A 22432-nucleotide genomic window follows, 5' to 3' on the forward strand; every position below is an offset into this window, starting at 1 on the left:
TTGTTTTTGCAGACCCTTTCAACATGCCCTCTCTTCTTGCAATGTTGGCATAATGCATCTAGTCTAAACTATCATTTTTCTTTTGGATGACCAGGCCTTTTGCAGTGCCTGCAGGATTGGTCTCCTCTCCTTGCAGCATCAGGCTTAGGCCTATTTTTCCAATCCTTTTTGTCTTTGTAGGCATTGGTGCTCGAGGCCTCTCTGGCCTTAGCTTGAAAAGCACATTCTTGGTGCTCTTCAACTCTGCTAGCTCTCCTATGTTCCTGAGCATAAAAGGAGTTGATTAGCTTAGTTAGAGGGATGCTAGCTAGGTCTCTTGAATCCTCTAAGGAGGATATTTTTGCCTCATACCTCTCAAGTAAGGTAGAGAGGACTTTCTCCACTATCCTTGCTTCACTGAACTGCTCACCAAGGAGCCTTATGCTATTGACCACTGGCATGATCGTATCTGCATACTACTTTACTGTTTCTTCTTCCCTCATCTTTAAGTTTTCAAAATCTTTTCTCAAATTTAACAACTGCTGCTGCCTTGTCCTCTCTGTGCCTTGGAACTCCTCATTGAGCTTGTCCCAAGCTTACTTTGGTGTCTCACAAGCCATGATTCTGGTGAAAATGACATCTGAGACACAGTTCTGAATGCAGGACATGGCTTTATGCCTCTTGGTCATTTCATCAGCATGTTGTCTGATCTGAGCCACTGTGGGATTGGCCCTAAGCGGTGTTGGCTCAGCATCAGTGTTCACAACTTCCCACAGATCAAAGGCCTGCAGGTAAGTCCTCATCTTAACAACCTATATATGAAAGCCTTCCCCATTGAAGACTGGTGGAGCTGCTAGAGAAAATCCTGAAGAAGCCATTCAAGTTATGGTTTAGTTGCAACAGGTCCTCTAAGACAAAGGCTCTAGATACCAATTGTTGGTGTTAAAGGCAGTGAGCAAGCAGATTTTGCTTTGCTTGATGAGCAAGCCTCGTGACTTGGAGAAGAAACAAAAGTAAAATTTGCCTTAATAAAACAGAATAAAAGCAAAGGAGAAATTGGAGAGTACATGAATGAAAAACAAGCTGAATTTTTTCATTAACAAAGCATTGGTAAGTTGCCATTACATATATCAAACATGAGTTAAGCTTACAAGTCAAAATACTACCTAAACACTTACCTAGCACCACTTAATACATTGAAAATTGCTAAACTAACTTGCATAAGTTACTTTGCTTAATTTTCAGTCAATCAACATCAAAAAATACATCAAAAGATTTACCAACTAAGTTTAAATCTAACTTTATTACAAAATGATCATTGAAGTAACTAAATGAAACAAACAGAACAGTAGCATTGTGCTTCAGCTATTGCTAAGCTTGGCTCGACTGCTTGTTGTGCTTCCTGCTGCATGTGACCTACATGGCCACCTTTGTTGCTGAACATGATGCATGGGAACTAACTTCAACAGCTTTCGTATGCAAATTATGGACATGTCACACTGGCATATCCTTCACCTATATTGTTTTATCCTATTAGCAACACTGAGATTCGTTGCTTGGTTGATGTGCTTGGTCAAAAAGTACCTTCACTTTCCAACGGTGAAATGGCCATTTACTTGAAAACTGTGGTTGCCCCCAGGTGCTTTCTATATATCTATTTTTACTCTTATAGTGATGGAAAACCAACTCAAAGAAAAAGATAACTTGTTAACTCATAACCAAATTGATTATGGATTATCAAATTCCTGCTGAACTAAAGGTTGTCTTTATCTTGACAATCGATCAGGGGAACATAAGAACCATGCCGAATAGAAGCATGCATGTAGCTCCACACCCAAAACCTGGTGCACTTTCAATGGGTGATGCATTCGATATGTGACACCCTTTAATTAGAGGGGGAATGATAGTTGCATTATTTGATATTGTTGTACTAAAGGATCTTCTAAGGCCCCTGTACGATTTACACGATGCATCCGCTCTTTGCGTATATCTGGAATCGTTTTACACCTTGAGGAAGGTAAGGTTCAAATGCAATGTTCACATGTTGATGGACAAATAATATTGATACTAACAAGGAAATAATGACTAGAGGGCTTTTGGTTTTTCTCTATTGTGATATGCAGCCAGTGGCATCTACAATAAACACATTGGTTGGTGCACTATACAAGGTGTTCAGTGCCTCCCCTGATCCAGCAAGGAAGGAAATGCGGCAAGCATGTTTCGACTATTGGAGCCTTGAGGGCATATTTTCAAATGGACTGATATCTCTACTTTCCGGTCTCAACCCTCGCCCAATAAGCCTTGTACTGCATTTCTTTGTGGTGGCAATAAATGGTGTTGAACGGTTGTTACTTCCATTTTCTTCTCCCAAATGTGACTATTTTACCCATTTAACCCAAAAAAAATTTAATATTTATAAAAATGACCCTGGTTTAAAAACATTCACCAAAATGACCTAAAATGAACAATAAGTTTAGGTTTTGGAAACCCAATAGACGGCACCCCCTCGTATTTTGGCCCCATAATTCCTGGTGATTGTGTCAGACTTTTTTTTGGACATGAATGACCGGCATCAGGGTATTTTTTTCTAAACCATATCATATTGGTATATTAAAATACCAATATTTGAAAAAAAATTAGGTTATGGTCATCTAATGGCCGGCACCAGAGTCCTTTTAAAATTTTTTTTTGGGTACTAGCCAATAGATGGCCGGCACCAGCACCTTTTTTGTATCCCAAGAAATTTCTTTTCTTTGGGATATTGATGGCCAGCACCACCTTTTTCGGATCCCAAATTTTTTTTTTGTTTGGGGACTCTGATGGCCTGCACCAACTTTACCAGATTAATTTTTCTTTTGTTTTGGGACACTAATGGCCGACACCAAGTATTGAAATATTATTTTTCTTAATTTTGGTGATCGAGTTTTGGGTTGAAGTATGCCATTTATTGTGGGGGACTATAGTGGCTGAGCAGAGGTAAAAGTGGAAAAAAAATAGTTTTAGGCACTGACCAGTTAGGTCACGTTGGAGTAGGCCTAGCCTGCTAGTGCCAGCCATTCAAAGGTGGTATGCGCCCTGGGCTTGACTGGTGCCGGCCAATTGGTGGCCTGTTTTGACAGGCTTGATGCAGGCTTGTCATGATATGTCTTGTCATTTTTTTTTTCATTTCAAATTTCATTTAATTACATTTCATTTTCATTTCAAACTTCATTTCATTAAATTTTTTTCCATCTAAATTTAATTTTTTCTCATTTCAATTCTTTTTTCATATTAATAACAAGTAGTCTCATTTCAATTTATATTTTATTTTCATCTTATATTCATTTCAACTTTCATTTCATTTCATGTTCATTTCAAATATCATTTCATATTCATTTCAAATTTTGTCTTATTTAATTAAATTTTTTCTCATTTTAAATTTCATTCCATTTTAAAATGTTAAATTTCATTTAAATTCAAAATTTTTCTCATTTAATTTTTTTTCAAATCAAAGGCTGCCTGCTAGTGCCAGCTATTCAAATCCCGTTTTGATAGCTCTGACGCTGGCCTGACACAAGACTGTAATGATATGTCTTGTCAATTTTATTTTTTTCATTTCAATTTTCATTTCTCATTTCATTTCATTTCACATTTCAATTCATTTCAATTTATTTTCTAATTCATTTCAATTTAAGTTTTTTTCATATTAATTTTTTTGTCTTATTTCAATTTATTTCATTTTTCATTTCAATTTAGAATTTATTTTCATTTCATATTCATTTCGAATTTCATTTCATTTAAATTTATTTTTTCTCATCTCAATTTATTTTTTTTTCTCATTTCAATTTATTCTTTTTTCAAATTCATTTTTTTATTTCAATTTTTATTTTAATTTAATTTCATATTCATTTCAACTTTCATTTCACTTTTATTTATTTAAAACTTAATTTTAATTCCAATTTTTTCTCTTTTTCTCATTTCATGTCAATTCAGGCCTTGATAAGCGGGCCTTGACCTTGGTACCGACCATTCAAAGGCCATTTTTAGCAGGCTTGTAATTTCAAATCAAGTTTTTCCCTTCTTTAATTTTATATACATTTCAATTTCTATTAAATTTAAATATCATTTCATTCCAATTTTAATTTAATTTCAACTTTATTTCAATTAAAAAATTCAATTTCTTTTTAAAATTTTACTCATATATCTTTTTTAAATATATTTTCATTTTCGTTTCACTTTTTACTTTATTTGAATTTCAATTGAATTAATATATTTAATGTGTTTTAAATTAAATATGTATGTATATTGTATTATAATTTGTATACTATTTTTTAAGAAAAAATATGTATTAATTATTATATTTAATCAATTGTATAATTTAAATAAAGTATGTCATTTGTATAATTTAAATATTTTTACAATGTTTTTACAAAAACATGCGTTCAATAATATATCATTCGTCATCTTTGAGTCCGACATTACGAAACGATTGACCGGAAACATAGACACGATGTGGGCAAGTTGATCGGTTATGTTTGGATGTTCGGCACACCGTGCACAGTTTGGGTTCGCCCGTCTCCCTGACGTCCATATCATTTTGAATTCTCGTCGATTGTGGTCGACCTTTAGGATGTTTAAGGAGATTACGGTCAAGCACCATCTCAAAAGTAAGCGGTGGAACTTCCCAGTTCAAAACATCGGGGATTACAGGAAATTCGTTTCCCCAGATACGTAATGTGCGTTGAAATGTGTAGATATCGTCTATGAATTGTTCAACATTTAAGTTTGCTCCCGCACATGCTATATGAACATGCGCACACGGATATCAGAGAGTTTGAAATATCCTGCACTCGGAACGTCTGTTTTGCAAATCAACTGCATACGACCTAAGCGGAAGACCCGAACGATGACCAATGTACTCTTGAACCGGAAAAGTCTTTAAGTCGCGTGAATATAATTCTGAATTCGTCATTTGCTCCCTTCGATTTATTTATCGCCATGGCCTTTCGGACGGTCTTAACGTACACATGCTCGGCCTCGATCTGCTTAGCTTGTCTCAACCCTATCTTAGGCATCAATGTGGCCAACCTATAGAATGTTGCCGAGAAAACAACAGAAATTGGCAGATGACATGTACGCTTCAAGATAGAGTGAACCGCATCTACCAGGTTGGTTGTCATCTGGCCATACTGAAACCCCTCATCGTAACTTTAAGTCTGTAAAGGCCCAATTCTGTCCGGGCCCAAACAAACCAAACCAAACCAAACCAAATAAAAAAATAAAAAAATAGTTTATTACCTAAATTACAAATCCCAAAAATTTAAAAACCATAATGTCCCAAACACCTAAACAATTTTTAGCAAGAAAAAAAGGGAACATAAACCCTAATCGTCACACCCTAAATCCCTAGCCTACGCCACCGCCGCTTCTAACCTCTACCACCACCGACTCCTCTACCACCTTCATTGACTCTAGAGGCACCTGCAAAAAAGAAGAACAAGCAAAACACACAAACAACAATGGCAATAACAATAGAAATAATAAAAAAATATATTGTAAAATCAGCTATAAAAGCCATTGAACTGATTGTAAAAAGGGTTTTTTTTTCTAAAATAGAAATTAAAAGAAAAAGGAAGCAATCCAAAAATCAAACAGAATACAAAAAACCCAAAGGTGACTTTTTTGTCTATTTTTTTTCTGTTTATCTATATATATATAATTCATAAAACAAAAAAGGGAAAACTCACCTGACGTTCTACCTTACTCCGTCGTGGGTGGGCAAGACCTCCGAATCTTTAAGGATTAGTTAAGGGTTGCATCGGGAGAAGAAAACCGAAAGGGTTTTTCTCTTCTTTTTTTTGAACTTTGGCTTTGATTTTGGGTGATCTCCAAATTGGAGTTCTACACGAAGAAATACGCAAAAAGGGGGCATTTTGGTTTTTATGGTCACTGGGGACGGCGGAGCCATCGCCGGCAATTGGTGGCCGGCACGGCGGCGATTTGCTGAGCCAAAACCGGCTGAAAAGGGTTTTGAAAGAAAAAAAGAAAGTTTCTTAAAGTTTTTTTTAAAACATAGGCTGAAATGAATTTTTTTTCTATTTTTTTTTACTTATATAGCCCTTCAAAACAACGTTGTTTTGGGCTGAAGTCACAGACGCCAAAACGGCGTTGCTTTGAGGGACTGACCCGCCAACCCAACCTGACCCAGCAGCATCCGCGTGTTTTTAAAAAATGGCTTAATTTTTTCTTTGGCCCTTCCGCTTTTAAATTACTTTTCAATCCAGTCATTTTCCTTTTATTTATTTATTTAAAATTTAAGCCATGAAATTTTGATTTTATTTTCAATTTGGTACCCTAGAAAGATGTTTTTAGATGGTTTGAGATAATTTCCCATTTAATCATTGCATCTTTTCACGTGTTTTTATTTTGATCCTTTTTCTGTTTTGTTAGTTTTTTTTTCACAGTTATTCGTTTCTTTATTTAGATACTTAATTTCATTTTAATTTCATTTTAATTCCAATTTAATCCTCATTTATTTAATGGAACCCTTTATATATTTTTTATCTTATCTTATTTATTATCTTATTACCCTTTTTATAATATTTAAAATGTGTAATGTTTCTATTTCTTTTTGTTTATGCATTCTCGCCCATATCATCATCGTCACCATCATCATCATCATTATTATTATTTACTGTGTTTTGATTATTTATATTAGAATTAGAATAGTAATTACATATATTATTTTATTTATTTTTATCTATTTATTATCTTTTAACCTTTTTATATTTAAAAATTATGATGTTTATATTGTCTATTCGTGCACTTGTTTTTTTCGTATTATTATTATTATTTATTTTTCATATTATTATTTAATTAGTATTAGAATTAGTAACTATAATATCATATTATTGCCATTGTTTATTTCTTGTTTTATTATTATAGATATATCATCATCATTTATTAGTATGATTTTTGTTTTTTTTTCGTATATCATCATTTCGTTTATGTGCACTATTATTTTATTATTGCTACAACCATGTCACGAACTGTGCTCAAATATATTTACTCGTTTCTATACTATACCCAAATAAATCAAATACACGTTATTTCAAATGTTACATTCGTTTTGGCACGATGCATAAAAAACATAAAATTTTTAAATCGTGGCAATATTAGTTATTTTTAGAATTAGAAAAGTCGTGTTCCTAACTTACGGAATATGGCTTCTTTCTAAAACCAAAATAATCGAATATTCATTTCAAAAATATAAAAAACGAGATTCAAGTAACGATTAAAACGATGATTATTCTGGTTTTTGAAAACTAAAGGTGTCGTGTCCTAACTCACGAGGCATGATCCTTCTTCTTGATTAATTCAGAATAAAGCCTTTTTTATTAAAATATCTTAATACAAAAAGGGATCGTATTTTAAATTCTCTTCAAATTTTCAATTTTCGACACTAAAGACATCAAATAATCAATTAGGTACCAATTTCGGGCGTAACGAGGGTGCTAATCCTTCCTCGTGCATAACCGACTCCCGAACCCTTTTCTGGATTTTATAGACCGAAAAATATTGTTTTAGTAAATCAAACCCCTTATTAAAATGATCAAATTACAAGGTGACCCGATCACACCTCATGAAGGTGATATGTGGCGACTCCATTTTTTGTTTTTTCATAAAAAGTATATTTCCAAAAAAAACGGTTTCGATAACTTGGCGACTCCGCTAGAGATTTTTTTAAAAAGTCAAGCAGCGAGTTGGTTACTTTTGGTCTTTTTGTCGAAAATTGATAATTTGGTTTAAATTTATGATCCCTTCGTTGCATTTCATCTTTCATGTTTTGATATCTTGGGTTGTATAGCGATCTAGTATATCTATTTTATTGGTTCGAAAGTTTTTTTATGTGTTTTCCGCATATTGCATTGCATAATTATTCGATTTTGCCCTTCTAAGTGGGAGTGAAAAATTATGCCTTCGTGAGGTCTTCACCTTCGTATAGGATAGTGGACCGCTTTCGGAATACATCCATACCTATGTCTTGGTGAGATTTTCATCTCCGTATAGCCATAGGGAAATGTATTTCCCTGAACTAAACTCGGTTTATATGAGCCTATAATGGTGCGGATCATGGAATCTGTCGGTTCAGGTATCTTTACTTTAGAACCGAACCGCATATAATGAGCCCTAAGAGCCTACCCTAGGTAGAATCATACCAGACCTCTAGTGGTCACCCGATTAGGTGTTCTATTTATTATTTCTTTCTTTAAATTCTAGATTTGTATGAAATGTACTAACTTGTTACGTTTTGTTTTGGCTGTGATTGCATTGTATTTTCATCATAGAAAAGGGTGTTGATTCACGTTCAGTTGCTAAATAGAGAGCTTGTCATGGAAAATAGATTTATTGATAAAGTGAAAGACAATGCGGCCGTCCGGATATGGTCTGAGAAGAAACAACTAGAGAAAGGTGATAGCTTGACGGAGCGATATATGTTAGAATTGTGGGATTTCACTCGCATCAGTGTGACTTAGAAGAATCTCTGAGAGTTGAAAGAAATATGGTACCAATGGAATGGCGAAACCAAGCAGTTATTCCACTGTAACTATGGTAATTTGCCTTATTTACTCGAAGTCAAAGTGGATATGCACTTGTTCCGAGCTCTTGCCTAGTATTAGAATCCCACCTATAGCTGATTTACTTTTGGAAAGGTAGATATGGTGCCTACCGTAGAGGAGTGCACAACTTTGCTTCGTTGACCGAGGATCCAAGCTAACAAAGCTTGTTCTAGAGCCACCAACGTCCCGACTTCCCTAAAAAAGCTAATGAGCATCATTGGAATGAGCGAGCAATGGGTTGCGACCCAATTTAAATAAAAGGGAGATAGTAAAGGTACCTATTAGAAAAGTTTGCGGGATTTGATCTTGGCACATCCGGATACGAAGAAAATGGTTGATGTCTTCACTTTGAGTATTAGAGTAAGGTCGTATATGTAAAATGTATCTGTTTTATGTAAAGAGATTCGTTAATTAATCAAAATTATGACCTTAATTAATCAGTATTACATTTCATCACATGCATTTAGTTTCATAAAAAGACCTTAATTAATCAAAATTATGACAGTTACCTTGGAAACCAACAAGAATTTGCCAATCGAATATTGTTACGGTACTCGTGGTAAAACCAGAGCGCGACTGAGTAGGGGAAAGGTTAAATGAGAACCGATAACCTTTCCCCATATATCCAAAATATTTGTGTCAGGAGAAATCATTTATCCTGAATGAAGAATAACAGAAAAAAAAGACTGCAAGGAATGCTGGGAAACTTGAGTATTAATATAATATTCGAAGAAGAAATCAGGGAAAACCTGTCAGGTATTCGTCTTTATATCCCTGAAAGTGTTCTGAACAATTGGACTACGGAAGAAATCCCTGTAATTTTTAGGACTAATTCAGAGTAACGTTCAAAACATACTTATTGCTCTAAGCCTGGGAGCAATAAGAATCCTTTTGTGAAAAAGGCATATGTCCATTATTTTTATTTCAATAAAATGTATCTTTGTGTCTCATGTTGGCAAATATTCTTTTATTCTTTCCATTTCATTCATACTCACAACATACAGATAATTACTCTTAGATTCATTTTTTCTTTGGATCTTCCTTCGTTCCTATAACAAGTCTCTAGATATCAATGATATGAGCAACACTGCTACTAACTCAAAATCTCTTTTTGAACAAGATATGTGTTTAGAGGAACCTCAGAACTTTGAAGATAAGTGAGATTATAACCTATCTCCTAATTTGTTAAGAATGGTAGAGCAAGAAAAAAAACAGATTCTACCTCATAAGGAGTTAGTAGAAATTGTGAGCTTAGAAGATGAACAAGAAAAGAAAGAGGTGAAGATTGGAGCTTGCATCACTGCAGTGACAACGAGACCTCATTGAGTTACTCCAAGAATTCAAAGATGTCTTTGCATAGTCGTATCAAGACATGCCTAGTCTAAGTACTAATATCGTGGTACACCGGCTTCCCATAAGGGAAGAATGTAAGCCAGTTCAACAGAAACTCCGAAGGATGAGGTCTGACATTCTATTAAAAATAAAAAAAAGATCAAGAAGCAATTTGACGCTGGTTTCCTACAAGTGGTTAAATATTCAGAGTGGGTAGCTAATATAGTCCTTATCCCGAAGAAAGATGAGAAAGTACGAATGTGTGTGTACTACAGAGATTTACACAAAGCTAGCCCGAAGAATAATTTCCCTTTACCTCACATTGACACCTTAGTGGATAATATGGTAGGTTATTCACTTTTCTCCTTTGTAGATGGCTTCTCTCGATACAACCAGATTAAGATGCATTATGAAGATATGGAAAAGACTATATTCCTAACCGTTTGGGGAATATTTTACTATAAAGTAATGTCATTTAGATTGAAAAATGCGGGAGCGACGTATCAAACAACCATGTAACTTTGTTTTATGATATGATGCATAAAGAAATTGAGGTTTACGTTGATGATATGATTGCAAAATCCCGAAAAGAAAAAAACATTTACAAGTCTTGAGGAAATTGTTCTTGAAGTTGAGAAAATTCCAACTAAAATTCAATCCAGCAAAATGTACCTTCGAGGCTAGGTCGGAAAAATTACTATGATTCGTAGTCAGCGAAAAGGGGATCAAGATCGACCCAGATAAAGCTAAGGTTATATAAGAGTTGCCTCCACCGTACACTTAAAAAGAAGTTCGAGGTTTCCTAGAAAGACTAAATTACATCGCCCGGTTCATTTCACAATTAACTGAGAAATGTGACCCCATATTTCGTCTCCTTAAGAAACACAATCTAGGTGTATGGGATGAGGAGTGCTAGAAAACTTTTGACAAGGTCAAACATTACCTCTCTAATCCCCCAGTGCTGATGCCACCTAGTCCAGATAAGCCACTGATACTGTGCTTGGCAGTATTTGGAAATTTTATTGGATGCGTGCTGGGTCAATATGATGAGTCAATAAGGAAAGAAAGAACGATATACTATCTCAATAAAAAGTTCACTGAATATGAGATAAGATACTCGCCAATTGAGAAGTTGTGTTGCGCCTTAATCTGGACAACCCGAAGACTGAGATAGTACATATTGTACCACACAACTTGGCTCATCTAAAAAATGGACCCACTAAAATACATGATGGATTCGATTCCTCTAAATAGAAGGATGGCCCAATGGTAGATTCTGCTTTCTAGATTTTGATTACATGAACAATATGGCCGAATATGAAGTACGCATCATGGGTATTCGTGCAGCCATAAAATGTAATATCAAAGTGCTAGAGGTATATGGGGATTTTACATTAGTGATCTATCAACTTAAAGGTGAATGGGAGACAAGAGATCCTAAGTTGATCGAGTATAGAAGGTTGGTCCTGGAGTTAACTGAAGAGTTTGATAACATCACCTTCTGCTACCTTCTACTACCTTCCGTGAGATGAAAATCAGATGGCTGATACCTTAGATACTTTAGCTTACATGGTCAAAATAAACAAACAAGAGGATGTAATGCTTATCCAGATGAGTATTTATGAGGCTTTGGCTCATTGTTACAACATCGAAAAAGAGGAAAATGATGATCACCCTTGGTACCACGATATATTACGATATGTGAAAAATCGTGAATACCTTGATCAAGCAACCGAGAATGATAAAAGGACGTTGAGAGGACTAGCCAGTGACTATGTCTTAGATAGGGAGATCCTATACAAAAAAGAAAGCATCAGGTGCTACTAAGATGTGTAGACATTATTGAGGCTAAAAAAAATCTTGGAAGAAGTCCATAAGGGTGTTTGCGGAACACATGCTAATGGTTTTACAATGGTTAAACAGATCATGAGACTTGGATATAATTGGTCCACAATGGAAGGAGATTGTATCAATTATGCCAAGAGATACCATAAGTGCCAAATTTATGGAGACAAAATTCATGTGCCTCATTCACCTCTCCATATTATGACTTCTCCATGGGCTTTCTCCATGTGGAGCATGGATGTCATTGGGTTGATCTCACCAAAAGCTTCTAATGGGCATCGATTCATCTTCGTGGTCATTAATTACTTCACCAAGTGGGCAAAGGCCACTTCTTACACCAATGTCACGAAATAGGCAGTCGAAAAATTCTTGAAGAAAGAGATCATATGTAGGTATGAGATGCCAGAAAGGATTATATCTGACAATGCATTGAACTTGAATAATAGCACGATAGTGGAGGTCTGTAGTCAATTCAAGATCAAACACCACAACTCGTCACCATATCGCCCAAAAATAAATAGTGTGGTGCAGGTAGCCAATAAGAACATTAAGAAGATCATGTAGAAAATGACTGAGACTTATAAAGATTGACATGGTAAGTTACTATTTTCCCCTTATACTTACCAAACATCTATTAGGGATTCCACCGGGGAAACACCTTTTGTATTAGTTTATAGAATGAATGGGGTTTTGTCTATTGAAGTTAAGATTCCTTCTCTCCGAGTTTTGTAAGAGCTGAAGTTAAATGAAGTAGAATAGATACAATCCCGATATGATCAGCTGAACTTGATTGAAGAAAAGAGGCTGAAAGCTATCCGTCATGATCAGATGTACCAAAAACGAATGATACGAGCTTATGACAAAAAAGTTCACCCTAGAAAATTCTATGAGGAAGACCTGGCATGGAAAAAGATTATTCCTATACAAAAGGACTTCAGAGGAAAGCGGATGCCAAACTGGGAATAACCATATGTGGTAAAAAAGACCTTTTTTGGAGGAGTATTGATTTTGACCGAGATGGATGACAAGAACCTACCTAATCCTATGAATTCAGGCTCAGTCAAGAAATATTTCACTTGAAAAAAAACAAAAAAAAGGAAGAGGCCAAGGCGAAAACTTGTAAAGGGTGCCTTGAGACCAAAGGGGTTTTGAGTTGAAAACCCAGAAAATGGCAGCTCAAATTTGGATTGAAGGTTGAACGTGTGACGGTCGGGTATTCTCAAAAGGAGAAATGTTATATCTTGGGGCATCAACAAAGTACTCTAGATCTTCTAAACACATATCAGACTCAAAATACTCCTCAAGAAGTTTGTGCAGAGAAGCTCATGCTGCGATATTTGGGGCACCTACTTTTATCTTACTCATTTTTTTATTTTAGCAACGTTTGCTATCTTTAATTAATTTACTTATTTCGAGCGCTGCTCCTAATAAATTTCAAAATTGTCTATTATTGCGATCTTTTTCAAGTATTTTTCATTGAAATAATAATTAATGGAAAAATAACATTCAAGTAAAATATTTTTTGCATATTGCTCTAAAAGGTTCTAAATAGTACAAGGACCTGAAATAGAACTACTGGTCAGAACTAACCAAATCTAGGAGTTGGAAATGTTTGGGAACAAATAGTTTAAATTTTGATTATTTCTTCAGGTTTTCTGTCAAAGATACCACCTGAACAAGAAGGCAGGGTAATGCATCAGTGATAAAACATTAATGAACAACGAGCAATGTCAACCTAAGCATTAAAAGGGAACCATTCTCAAAAAATGACATTCTGCATTCAGGAAAATATCATTCATACACATCTAGTTAGGAGGATTTGATTCATTCTGATCATAACATCCTAATTGCTTGGCATAAATATAGGCCCATGAAATGGATTCTATAGGTCATGTTCCCCAGAAAACGGTGTAACAAATCAGTGAAACCACAAATCCTATACCCCTGAAGTTGCAGTGGGACGGATTGAAGTCATCATAACAAATCTTATCTCCCTGAAATTGTAGTGGAGCATATTAAAGCCATAAATCTTATCTCCCTAAAGTTGCAGTGGAGTAGATTAAAACTATAAATCTTATATCCCTGAAGTTGCAGTGGAGCAGATTTAAACTACAAATCTTATCTCCTTGAAGTTGCAGTGGAGTAGATTAAAGCTACGAGTCTCATCTCCTTAAAGTTGTAGTGGAGCAGATTGAAGATAGCGAATTTTATTTCCCTGAAGTTGCAGTGGAACAGATTAAAGCTACAAGTTACAAATCTTATCTCCCCGAAGTTGCAGTGAATAGATTGAAAATAACAAATCTTATCCCCCTGAAGTTGCAGTGGAGTAGATTGAAGATAGCTAATCTTATTTCCACTTCAGTGGAACAGATTCAAGCTACAAGTTGCAGTGGAGCAGATTGAAAATAACAAATCTTATCTCCCTGAAGTTGCAATGGAGTAGATTGAAGACAGCTAAAATCTTATCTCCCTGAAGTTGCAATGGAGTAGATTGAAGACAGTTAATCTTATTTCCTTAAAGTTGCAGTGGAATAGATTAAAGCTATAAGTTACAAATCTTATCTTCCTGAAGTTGCGGTGGAGTAGATTGAAGTTACAAATCTTGTCTTCCTGAAGTTGCAGTGGAGCAGATTAAAGTTACAAATTTTATCTCCCTAAAGTTGCAGTGGAGTAGATTGAAGCTACAAGTCTTATCTCCCTGAAGTTGTAGTGGAGTAGATTAAAGCAACAAATTTTATACCTTTAAAGTTGCAACGGGATAGAATGAAGTTACTTCAAAAAGAGGAGCACAAAAAAGGTCGAGATTCAACGAGACCAGACAAAATTGGTCTTTTTTATAAGTCTTTGCTCTATTCTTGTTACACGACAACAAGCAAAGAGAGACAACTGTAAGGGCTTAATCCTGTCCGGGCCCAAACAAACCAAACCAAACCAAATAAAAAATAAAAAAATAGTCCATTACCTAAATTACAAAGCCTAAAAATTAAAAAACCCTAATGGCACAAATAGCCCAAACACCTAAACAATTTTGAGCAAAAAAAAAGGGAACAAAAACCCTAGCCGCCGCACCCTAAATCCCTAACTTGCGCCACCGCCGCTCCTCGCCTCTGCCACCGTCGCTCCTAGCCTCTGCCACATTATTGACTCCAAAGGCACCTACAAAAAAGAAGAATAAGCAAAACACGCAAACAATAGTGGGAAGAACAGTAGAAATAATAAAAAATATATTGTAAAATCAGCTATAAAAGCCATTGAACTGATTGTAAAAAAGGGGTTTTTTTTTCTGAAATAGAAATTAAAAGAAAAACAAAGTAATCCAAAAATCAAACAAAATATAAAAAACCCAAAGGTGACTTTTTTTCTATTATTTTTTTGTTTATATATATTTATATAAAAAAATTCATAAAATAAAAAAGGGAAAACTCACTTGACGTTCTACCTTCCTTCGTCATGGGTGGGCGAGACCTCCTAATCTTTAAGGATTCGTTGAGGGTTGCGTCAGGGAGAAGAAAACCGAAAGGGTTTTTCTTTGTTCTTTCTGAACATTGGCTTTGATTTTGGGTGATTTCAACTCCAAATCGGAGTTTTACGCAAAGAAATATGCAAAGTGGGGATTTTGGTTTTTCCGGCCATCGGGGACGGTGGAGCCATCGTCGTCGATTGGTGGTCGGCGCAGCGGTGATTTGCCGGAGCCAAGACTGGCTGAAGAGGGTTTTGAGAGAAAAAAAGTTTTTTAAAGTTTTTTTTTAAAATAGGCTGAAATGAATTTTTTTCTAAATTTTTTTACTTATATAGCCCTTCAAAACAACGACGTTTTGGGCTTAAGTCATAGATACCAAAACGACGTCGTTTTAAGGGACTGACCCGCCAACTCGACCCGACCCAGCAGGATCCGCGTGTTTTTAAAAAAGGGCTTAATTGTTGCTTTGGCCCTTCCACTTTTAAATTACTTTTCAATCTAGTCATTTTCCCTTTTTTATTTATTTAAAATTTATGCCATGAAATTTTGATTTTATTTTCAATTTGGTCCACTGGAAAGATGCGTTTAGATGGTTTGGGATAATTTCTCATTTAATTCTTGCGTCTTTTCGTGTGTTTTTATTTTGATCCTTTTTCTGTTTTGTTAGTTTTTTTACCGTTATTCGTTTATTTATTTAGGTACTTAATTCCAATTTAATCCTCATTTATTTAATGGGAACCCTTTATAGATTTTTTATCTTACTTATTTATTATGTTATTACCCTTTCTATTTCTTTTTGTTTATGCATTCTAGCCCATTTTATTATTATTATTATTATTATTATTTACTGTGTTTTGATTATTTATATTAGAATTAGAATAGTAATTACATATATTATTTTATTTATTTGTTTATCTATTTATTATCTTTTACCTTTTTTATATTTAAAAATTATGATATTTATATTTTCTCTATTCGTGCACTTGTTTTTTCGTATTATTATTATCATTATTATCATTTATTTTTCATATTATTATTTAATTAGTATTAGAATTAGTAACTATAATATGATTATTGCCATTGTTTATTTGTTGTTTTATTATTATAGATATATCATCATCATTTATTAATATGATTTTTGTTTTTTTTTCGTATATCATCATTTCGTTTATGTGCGCTATTATTTTATTATTCCTACAACCAAGTCACGAACCGTGCTCAAATATATATACTCGTTTCTATACTATACCCGAATAAATCAAATACATGTTATTTCAAATGTTACGTTCATTTTGGCATGATGCATAAAAAAGGTAAAATTTTTAAATCGTGGCAATGTTCATAATTTTTGGAATTAGAAAAGTCGTGTTCCTAACTTACAGAATATAGCTTCTTTCTAAAATCGAAATAATCGAATATCCATTTCAAAAATATAAAAAACGAGATTCAAGTAACGATTAAAACGACGATTATTTTGGTTTTCGAAAACTAAAGGTGTTGTGTCCTAACTCACGGGGCATGATCCTTCTTCTCGATTAATTTAGAATAAAGTCTTTTCTATTAAAAAATCTTAATACAAAAAGGGATCGTATTTTAAATTCTCTTCAAATTTTTAATTTTCGACACTGAAGACATCAAGTAATCAATCAGGTACCAATTTTGGGCGTAACGAGTGTGCTAATCCTTCCTCATGCGTAACTGACTCCCGAATCTATTTTATGGATTTTGTAGACTAAAAAATATTGTTTTAGTAAATCGAACACCTTATTAAAATGATCAAATTACAAGGTGACCCGATCACACCTCATGAAGGTGATTGGTGGCGACTCTATTTTCGTTTTTTAATAAAAAGTCGATTTAAAAAAAAAAGGTTTGGACAAAGTCCATTGTCAGTTCTCCATGCTACCCAACCATATCCGAAGATTTGTTGGTAAAGATGACATCTGAGATTTAAGCCTCGCGAACCTTTGCCTAAATCTTCGTGGTTCTAACTCATGAGTTGCATATGCAATTTGGAATCAATATTTTAAAAACTTACAAGCTGATAAAATTTGAAGAGGAATTTTTTAAATAAATACAAACAATATTTTTTTACCCATGTTCACGAGTTCTTTTTTCCATTCTTTATTCTTATAATCTCTGTGGAAGTTTACTGCGATGTGCCGGATGCAATAAACAAACCTCAACGGAACCCTCAATCACCTTATCGCAACAAGTAGTCCCTTCGATCTATCTAATATTAGGCAAATGTTGTCTTCTCTGATAACGTGCCTCTGCAGATTTCTAAGGAAAAATTCCCAAGACTTGAAGCACTCACGCTCTACGATGGCGAAAGCAGTCGGAAGTACATTTTGATTGTCGTCTCGTGCAACAACAATAAAGAGAATTTACGTGAATTTTTCGTACAACCAGATTCCGTCCACCTGCACCATCAGCTTGCAGTGAGGGAAGACCCTAACACATGTTTCGAACGTCCAAAACAATCAGTGAAAAACTCGTGTCCTTGGTTGTATCTTCCCATCCAAGCCTTTATACGGCAGTGTTTGCAAATCAATCACTCTCCCAGGCACATACTTTCGCAACGCGACTACCCACCCGTGAAGCTCGTTGTATGACGCATCCCAGTCACCATACAACTCTCACATCGTCATTTGTTTTGCCCACCATACCTTTCGATACGACACTTTGTACTTGAATCGAGCTTGCATGTCCGTAATAAGGACCGACATCTGAATGGTGGGCAACTTTTTCACTAAAAGGATGATGCAGTCGCATATACTTTTTGCATCTAACTTTCGATGATCTTACGACATACGAGAAGACGTGCATGTGTGTGGACTTTCTATTTTTCTTATCATCCACATTAGTGTCTGCTGCATTAACGCAGCTCAAACATGCTAGTTATACCCACTTGAGGCGTTCCAATATTCTCCGACGTACAAAGACTGCGTCAACTTCGTTACTTTATAGTCTACACCTAACTTCAAGCTAAGTTATTTTATTATATGTAAAAAGTCTTTTTTGTTATCGAATTGTTGTCCTACGAACAACTCTTTACCGTCGAATTCTTCATCAAGTAGGTGAGCCGACACAATATTTGTATATTTCGAGAACTCGCGTGCAAGAGCCGCATCAAGATCCACGTTGGTTATGAAGGACCCTAGATTATTCCTTATAACTATACCGAGGCCTGTGTTCCCGGTCGAATGGGGGTTTACATTTTCACCCTCCACCAGGCCTTCTTGGTCTATGTCTTCAAGGATGTCATCCAAATTGGGGTAACTGAAATCATCGTTAGGATCACGATGGGATTAATCATCATTATCAGACCCTTCATCACCATATTCTATGGTGGTCAACACCTCTGGGTGTATCTCTAAACGAGTACACGAATTTGGGATATTATACGAACATCTACCGATGTTTGGATTTTTGGGAGTTGGCATTGACCCTCCACGTGTTTGGATTTTCGGGAGTTGGCATTGACCCTCCACAACCCGGCTGATCTTCCCAGCAGACGTTAAGATTAAAATCAATTCCAAAATGCTGGCTTGCTAGAATTTCAACTTGAATGGGATCCGGTTCAGCTATTTCTGCAAACAACTCAACCGGGCTAGGATTATCCATATCAAAGGGTAATAAATTGCTATCATTGTCCCTAGATCATCATCATCTTTAAGCTCCATTTTCGAGAACTTGAGCGGATCTGTTGAAACCGAAAATTTGTAAAACAATCTCAACACTTGCTTTCCGCAACGGGTAGCTATCTTTGTACTGATTTTTTGTTTTAAATCTGCCAACGAAACACATTTGTTGAATCTCATTCCTATTTTTCTCTGACTTTGAAAGACACAACCTTCTTCAGTTGTATTTATCATTTCTCCATCGAAATGAATATAAACAAACAAAATCTGGGAACTCATCTTAACAATTTTTTGCTTCCTTCTCAACAAAGAAAAAACTGATATTTTTAATCTCGATTTTCAACTAATAAAGCAAACAAAAAAGCAAACAAAAACTCAAATGGAAGACAAAACACCTATATATATATGATAAAATTGGTGTCGGCCATCAGTGTTCCAAAACCAATTTTTTTAATCTGATAAAGTTGGTGCCGGCCATCAGTGTCCCAAAGAAAGAAAATTCAAGACCCGAAAACGGTGGTACTAGCCATCAATTCCCAAAATAAAATAAAAATTCGAGACCCAAAAAAGGTGTAGTCGACCATCAATGTCCCAAAGGAAAAAAAATTTGTCTTAGGACACAAAAAAGGTGAATTTTTTTAAAAGGACTCTAGTGTCGGCCATTAGATGGCCGTAATCCAATTTGTTTTTCAAATACTGGTATTTTAGTATACTAGTATGATACGGTTTAAAAAACACCCTAATGTCGGCTATTCATGTCCCAAAAAAATCAATTTTTTAAAGCCTAACACAATCATCAGGCAATCATGGGGCCAAACTACGAGGAGGTGTCAGCCATTGGGTTCCCAAAACCCAAACTTATTGTTCATTTCAGGTCATTTTGGTGAAGGTTTTTGAACCAGGGTCATTTTTATAAATATTAATTTTTCTTGGAGTTAGATGGTAAAATAGCCCCCAAACGAATATGGACCGGGGCTCGATTGATTTCGGTGTGTATCTTTAATTAAGCATTGTTTCATTGCCATTTCGATACCTGGAAATGGTTAAAGACAAATTTGACATGTTTTATGAACGTATTTTAGGGTGCAACAAGCATCATTTTCCCCATTATCAAGGCTGAAGGAATTCGACAAATGTTTTTCCCTATAACAATGCCAGCATATTACAGAGTTCCCCCAGTTGATTGAGAATGAAATAGACAGTATGGGTTGATGTAACAAGATTTCAACTACAACATGTGGTTTTCGCATTAAAATTGAATGTGCATGGTTGGAACTGTACTTTTAGTGATAATATTTTAAATGCTAAAAATCAGTACAGCTTCATAGATAAATGACTTTTACCCATCAGCAACTAAGATAAGAAGAGACCATCAACTGTATTAAATTAAAATTAAGAAATATCTAACCTAACCATGGGAGAGATGATCAATGGTGGTCAAGGATCAGTTTTTCTTGGAGAGCTAGGTGGCTGTGTCAATTGAATTTATTTACTTTACTTTACTTCCGCTTTGCATCGGTTCATTTTCGTTAAATTGGTAAATTTCTTCCCTTTTTTTCATCTCATCTTCGAGAAATTTTGAAAAAAGAATTGGGTTTCTTATGGGTTTTTTCAAAAAATAACTCAAGTGAAAAATTATATATGAAAGCGATTTAAAATTCATAGTGCCTATCGGTACCGCCTAACACATTGGTGGTATCGCCCCCAATGATGAGTCAATGGTTGATTTTTTTTTAAAAAAAAAATTTCGGGTGTTGTCACTATGTCAGATAGCACCAATATATATTTTTTGTAATACCTGTGAAAAATATCAGTATTCATGGTGGAGAAAAAAAATTTGAATGGGTGCCGCCGGTTTGTTAGGCGACACCGGAAAATTTTCAACATTTTTTTTGATGTCGCCAGTATGTTAGGCAAAACAAGTAAATATTAAAAAAAAAAACTTTTTGGTGTGTCAGTATGTCAAAACTACAACCATTAAAATTTTAAAAATATATATTTTTTGTAGGTGCTGTCGTCATTTCAAGTGACACCAGTGATATTTTAAAAAACTATAGTAGAAAGAGTAGTTCAAAGTTTTAATTATTATTTTAGAATATTTGGAGTCGGCTATTGGGATATCTGAAGCATAGAAGTTAACTAGAATGAGGAAATCTTTTTTTCAATGTCAAAATCGACACGAAAGGCCACTATAAATAATGACATTGGTATAATTATGTACAACAATTAAAATTTTCAATTAAGAAAAAGGGAAAAAAAGAAATAAAAGAAAAAAGAAAAAGGACAATGTGAAAAAGAAGAAAGAAAGAAAAGAATAACGGAAAGGAAAGATCAAGTGAATTTTAATGGAAATTAAATGAGAATTTGAAAAAAAAAAATAGAAGTAAAAAAATGAAAATATTTAAGGGGAATTAAATGCTTCCATTTTTTGGTTCAAATTCTCATTAAAATTTATATTACTTTCCTTTTTGTTAATTCTTTTCTTTCTTTCTTCTTTCTTTTCACGTTGTCTTTTTTGTTTTGTTTTTATTTTCAATTGAAAACCCTAGACATTGTACATAATAGTTATCGATATTGTCATTTATGGTGACTTTTTGCATCGATTTTGATATTAAAGAAGATATTTTCTTTTTCTCGTTGATTTCTATGGTTTAAATCTTGCAATAGTCGATTTAAAATCTTCAAAAATAATTATTAAAATTTCAAATTACTCTTTTTACAACAGATCTTTTTTAAATATCATTGGTGCTTCCGTCGTGAAAAAAATTGTTATTTTTTTTAAAATTTTCCGTTGCCACAAGTTTGACCCATTAAAAATATATTTTTTTTCTGTTTTTTTCATCGTAAATACTCGTAGTTTTTACTAGTTTACGAAAAATATATACTGGTATTACCTGACACAGTGACAACACTTAAAAATTTTTTTTTTTTTTAAGTTGATCATTGACTCATAATTGGGTGATACTGCCAGCATGTCAAACGACATCGGGCACTATGAATTTCAATTCATTTTCGTATATAATTTTTAACTTGAATTTTTCGTAAATAAATAAATTAATTAAATTGAAAAAAAAAGCCGTTTCTTATTAAGAATTCTTTTCGATAAATTGGGGGTTCTGGAAAAAAGAGAACACATTCTAGTTGGTTATCTTAAACGGAGCGTTTAAGGTGATGAGTGTTTTTAGTGAAACGGGGCGTTTTATGGGACTGTTGTAACTGCTCTGCTTGTAGCAAACTTCTTTGTCGCCGCCATTCCTTATGCCAATATACAGGAAAGGCATGGGAAATGATGAATTATGGAGGAAACTTTTTTGAGGATTCTGTGTCTTCTTCTCCCTTCCTCTTCTTTCTCTTTTCTTTTGTTAATCAATTTCTTCTGCATCAGTTAGATCAAATGAATGTTGTTTAGATTAATTTTTGGGCTGTTAGTATTGCATTCCAACGTATCAGAGTTTCTTCTTTTTGAGCAATTAAAGGATAAGATTTGCACATGTGATCATAGTTTTTGGTTGGATCTGATCAATTTTTGACATGGGTAAATTGCCGCTTGGTAAAAAAAAATTGCATCTGTT

At 34.6% G+C, this 22432-nt stretch overlaps 1 pseudogene; it reads left to right on the forward strand.

Annotated features, from left to right (window-relative positions):
- LOC107921841 (squalene monooxygenase SE1-like) overlaps positions 1-20047 on the forward strand; it is a 36985-nt pseudogene extending 16938 nt beyond the window's left edge.
- Positions 20048-22432: the final 2385 nt, after the last annotated feature.

The sequence above is a fragment of the Gossypium hirsutum genome, chromosome D01 (genome assembly GCF_007990345.1).
Source record: "Gossypium hirsutum isolate 1008001.06 chromosome D01, Gossypium_hirsutum_v2.1, whole genome shotgun sequence".
NCBI classification, from domain to species: Eukaryota; Viridiplantae; Streptophyta; class Magnoliopsida; order Malvales; family Malvaceae; genus Gossypium; species Gossypium hirsutum.